Source organism: Bos mutus, chromosome 4 (genome assembly GCF_027580195.1).
Source record: "Bos mutus isolate GX-2022 chromosome 4, NWIPB_WYAK_1.1, whole genome shotgun sequence".
Classification (NCBI taxonomy): Eukaryota; Metazoa; Chordata; class Mammalia; order Artiodactyla; family Bovidae; genus Bos; species Bos mutus.
The window spans coordinates 59,872,175-59,878,174 of record NC_091620.1 but is presented as its reverse complement, the minus strand read 5'-3'; positions in this window follow the sequence as shown (position 1 = coordinate 59,878,174).

Sequence of the window (6,000 nt, the reverse complement as noted above, 5' to 3'; positions counted from 1 at the left end):
GTTTTACCTCTTAGCTACTTTTATATGTGCTAATAAAATTCTCCTGAAAGAAACAAGGCAAATATAAAAGACTAGCTTGTGATTCATAAACATATAATATTGCAGTTGCCATTCGCTGGATTACTTTAAATGCAGTTTTGACTTCTAGAAGTGAGGATGTAATATGGACAATAAAAATCCTTCTGATATAATCTATCATGAATGATATACATTAGTGAGATGCCTTTTTTCTACAAACTACATCTAAGAAATATCTGAAGCTAAACAGAGACGAGAGGGAAAAAACCCACAAAATTCTAAAATCCTTTGAGAAAAATCAATTTCTACATCTTTAATTTAGAGCCCAATCTGCCGAAACACTCACTAGCCTCACAAATGGAAGTTTGTATTCAAGGCTTATTGAGCAGAGATGTTTTCCTGTTGCACCTCAGTCATAGAAGTACTTTGAAAAAATGACATTGTATCATTAATTCATAGTGAAGGATCAGTGCTTCAGTATCACTCAGATCTTTCTTTTTCTCAGAGACAGGCACACCAATGTCCCTTAACATCCTGGGAAGGTGATGATATCAACAGAGTAGGATATTTTGTTTGTTTGTTTGTTTGTAGAGGTACAAGGTAAGTCTGGTCCATGGTATGATATGGAAGCCACAGGCTGGCACACCTGTCCTCAAATTTTACGCCCACCAGCCTGAAGCACAACATAGGAAGTTCCCACTATACAGTTAGGTCTGGAAAACAAATTTATCGTTCCCAAAGTGGAAAGTGGGGGTGGGGGAGGAAGGGATAAATTAGGAGTTTGGGATTAGCAGATATTTGTTGTTCAGCCACTAAGTCACGTCCGATTCTTTGCAACCCCATGGACTGCAGCATGCCAGGCATCCTTATCCTTCACCATCTCCCAGAACCTGATCAAACTCATGTCCATCGAGTCAGTGATGCCATCCAACCGTTTCATTTTCTGCCATTCCCTTCTCCTCCTGCCTTCAATCTTTTCCAGTATCAGGGTCTTTTCCAATGATTTGGCTCTTTGCATCAGGTGGCCAAAGTATTGGAGTTTCAGCTTTAGCAGACACAAACTACCATATATAAAATAGATAAACAAAAGGTCCTACTGCATAGCACAGGGTACTATATTCAGTATTTTGTAGTAAACTATAATGGAAACAAATCTGAAGAAGAAGATATATATATATATATTATATATATATATGATATGATATATATGTGATATAAAAGATATATATATGATATGTATAACTGAATCACTTTGCTGTACACAAGAAACTAATACAACATTATCAATCAACTATACTTCAATAAAAAATAAATAAAATGTATGATTAAAAAATTAAGTTAGTTCTTTAGGTCCTGGCATCATCAGCGAAAGGCTGAAATTAATATAATAGTTGCTTTCCTGAGATACCATATTTAGATATTGGCAGCCATTGACATAAATATATGCATTTGAAAAGATATCAAGCAACCGGTAGACATTAAAAATAAGAAAAAGGGTAGGGATTTTTCTCCTGGTGTGAAGGAAGCAGGATAAGTATGACAGCAGAGAGGAAAGACCCAGGGATGGGACAGAATGAAGAGCCATGAGCCACTTTAAGAAGTGAGAGACACTGAAAAGAGGGAGAAGAGCCAAGAGGGAAGGGGAAGTAGCTTGATTCCTAAACATTTCAGATTTTTCTGTGGTCCCTCATGCATATTGAAATATAAAATGGTAAATGAAAGGTAAAACTGATCATAGAACACGGTAGAATTTGATTCGAATTTGTAGCTTATTATAATGCAGAGGAAGGCGGAGCACCAAAGAATTGATGCCTTTGAACTGTGGTGCTGGAGAAGACTCCTGAGAGTCCCTTGGACAGCAAGGAGATCAAACCAGTCAATCTTAAGGGAAATTAACCCTAAATACTTGTTGGAAGGACTGATGCTGAAGCTGAAACTCTAGTATTTTGGTCATCTGATGAGAACAGCTAACTCATTAGAAAAGTCCCTGATGTAGGGAAAGATTGAGGGCAGGAGGAGAAGAGGGCATCAGAGGATGAGATGACTGGATGGCATCACCGATGCAATGGACATGAACTTGGGCAAACTTTGGGAGATGGTGAGTGACAGGGAGGCCTGGCGTGCTGCAGTCCATGGGGTCGCAAAGAGTCAGACACGACTGGGCAACTGAACAACAAAGACCTAAAGCAGGAAGATAAATCACAATCATTTGTAAGCAACAGCCATTTACTTTTTCTTGAGGAAACACTTTTTGACCAGAGCAAGACAACCCCTAAGAGAAAATAGTCATACAGAATGATCAATTCTGAGTGAACTTCTAAAGAAAATGAAACCTGAAACTATTTCTTGAAAAAGAACACTCAATTATGAGTAAAACATCAGCAATGATTCTCAACTCTTACTGCATATCAGAGTCATCTGGGAAGTTTTAAATACTACTTATGAATCCGAAGACTCGGCCCCTTCCAAAGATTCTAATTTAACTAGGCGCAAATGGGACCCAGGCCTCTACATTTTTAAAGCTCCCTGAGCAATTCTAATGCATAGCTAGAGTTGCAAACACCAGGAGAAACCATGATGCAAGCTTTAGGGTCAGCAGCAATTCTTTTTTCTTCTCATTTCTTTTTACCACTAAACTGTTGAAATCACCATTCACAATACCATTCACAGGGGTGCTCTAGAATTTCCTTCCTGTTGCATGGCAGACCCAGATTTAACCAATTTGACGAGGACAAATTATTCAATTTTAAATGGTACACTTGTGTTGAGATTCTCATTATTGTTTTTTTAAGTGTGTTGACCACAAAGGATAGTTTGTTTTGAAAACATTTTAGTTTTTCAAACCAGTGACTGTTTGGTTGTGGGTGGGGAGTAGGACAGATGATAGGGTAGTGTATACCCTTTATTATATTCTTTGTATATTCTTTATTATAAAGTAGCATGAGAAAACAATGGGGAGTGGATATGTTCACTATATTGACAATGATGATGATTTTATGGGTATACAGATATGTGAGAACTTATCAAGTTGTTCACTTTAAAAGTGTGCCTTTTATTGAATGTCAATTACAACTCAATAAAGTTTAACATATAAAAACTCACACTATAGTCTCTTATGACTTACATAAAAGGTTTTCAAAAAGCATTAAATTATTTTATATCTTCAAATCAGTGTCTAAGTGTCTTTAAATATCTGGAAATTTGAAATCAATAGTGAGAAGAAAGATCTCATGCCCAAAGCAACTTTCCTACTGCTGCTGGTGCTGCTGCTAAGTTGCTTCAGTCGTGTCCAACTCTGTGTGACCCCAGAGACGGCAGCCCACCAGGCTCCCCCGTCCCTGGCATTCTCCAGGCAAGAACACTGGAGTGGGTTGCCATTTCCTTCTCCAATGCATGAAAGTGAAAAGTGAAAGTGAAATCGCTCAGTCGTGTCCGACTCTTAGTGATCCCACGGACTGCAGCCTACCAGGCTCCTCCATCCATGGGATTTTCCAGGCAAGAGTACTGGAGTGGACTGCCATTGCCTTCTCCAATCTCTCCTACTACCCTATGATAATACCTGAAACTCCTTTAAGTGGTTGAAGCCAAATCCATGAATGTTATTTGGAAACTGTGATGTCCTTATAACAGTCGTCGTACAAGTGCCACGAATTCATACCTATCTCCCACAGAAAGAAAGACTCTCACAAAAACAGTAAATCTGGGATAGAAGGAAAGTGAGAAAATTAGGAGCACAGAGGCTACCCAGTTTACACTAGGAAGCTCTGGACATCCAAGTGGTTGGCATGGTGAAAGTGCTGTGATGGCAAAGGTATCTCAACAGAAGTTATAGTTATCACAAAACTACAAATGCCAGAAATAGCATCATCTATAAACTAACCCTTACTGGTTTTACTGCTGCTAACTGCTAAGTCACTTCAGTCGTGTCCGACTCTGTGCGACCCCATAGATGGCAGCCCACCAGACTCCCACGTCCCTGGGATTCTCCAGGCAAGAACACTGGAGTGGGTTGCCATTTCCTTCTCCAATGCAGGAAAGTGAAAAGTGAAAGGGAAGTCGCTCAGTCGTATCCAACTCTTAGCGACCCCATGGACTGCAGCCTACCAGGCTCCTCCATCCATGGGATTTTCCAGGCAAGAGTGCTGGTGTGGGGTGCCATTGCCTTCTCCGTTTTTACTGGCACTGCTAAAACATTTGTTCTCTAGGAGTACTTTTATGAATAGTCCTTAAATAATCAATATCCTTATGATTGTTCAGAAGGCTTTTTACTTATTGATGTTCTTCAAATGCATTACTCTCCTTAAATATAGAAAGCAGAAGATAAAATTGTCACTTTGATAAGGATTGACTAGGTTCTATTAAATTTCATATGCACATAGTCAAAGAGGCAGATGCTGGGATATGCAGTCTCAAAATCTCCACATAAATATCAGAGTAAGAACCGCACATAACAGAGAAGTTCTAACTTAGTAAAACCCCACTGGTGGCTCTATGGTGAAACAATATGAACAGAAGATAAGTTTAAAATGAAGAAAACACTCTGAAGCTGGTAGTTTTCAATTAATACTATAAAATAAAGTGTTTATGTTATCACAGTTCTTTGATTTTTAAAAAAAATACATACGTATTTTTAAAAACGTCTTCCAAGACTACCAAATTCCAGGTTATATTCATTGGAAATGACAGGGGCTAAATTTATATCATTTTCCACTGATAGGCAAAAATCATCTTTTGTGTTAGCCTAGTAAATCATCTATAGTACAGAGTAGTTTATAGTCCATCCAGAGATATCTAGTAGGATATCAAAGAGTACTTATAATCATGCATGAGAGTAAAAGGAAACACTTGAACTGGGAAGAAAAACTTCTGTCACTCTAGTTGTTTCTAATGGTTTTCCCAGAGTAAAGGCTTTAATGGAGATTTTTAGTATTATTCTTAATTAGATGAGGCACCTCTAGGGAGCTGGTCTCTTGTGAATCAGATTCATTTACTGAGAACCATGAGTGTGTTCACAAGGAAAAATAAAAACTGTAGTGGGAAAGTATATTCTGCAAAGAACTCTTGTTTCCAAAATGCTATACTTATTCAGTTGAATGAATTTATTTATAATATTTATTTTGTGTTTTTTATATTAAGTCTTTCCATGGCCAGCCAGGGGAACAAACCACTGGTTTGCCTTTTCAGGGAGTTCCTCCTATTACCCAATATTCTCTCATCTTTCTCCCTTACCTCATTAATACATACCTGTCTTTTATTTCACACCTCTGTATCTGTGTTCTATCAGATAATCTGACCATCTGTTTTTTCTATTTCAACTAAAGACATAGCTGACAATGTATGAGGCCTACTGGAGAATATTTTTTGCATTTCCTGACAAGGGTCATAAATTCCTCGGACAAAAGCAGCAAAGAAATTTTACACCTAATGAAAGGCCCTAGAAGTCTCTCAAGATTTCTTCAAACAAGATAGCTTTTCATTGCCCTCAAATAGGACCACATAGGTACCCTAAGGCATCCCTAGTACTCTTATAGATAACATGTGCTCCTAAGCATTCATTCACCAAATGAAGTATTGTTTAACTAAATGAGAGAGAGAAAAAGAGCCAAAGGATTGATCCCACTGAAAATACATATGAGACAGGAAGACAAAGTCTGAGTCATGATCAGAGAAATAGAAAGGGAGCCAAGCTAGAACTGACTTGCAGAATCTAGTGGGGAAAGGATTCCACAGATAATTGGGATTATTTTATAGTGTCAAATCCTACAACTCTAGAGATAAAGGAAACAAGGACTAAAAATGGCATTGATTGGTTATTAGGAGCTCATTATAATCTCCAAAAGAGCATTTGTTTATATATTTTCTTGCTTCCTTATTTTAACTTATTTATGTAATGTGATAAGAGCATAAAACCAGATGGTAAAAATTTAAGGAATTCGAGAAAGTAGGAAAAATGGTAACGGTGAAGCCAGACTACTCATAAGG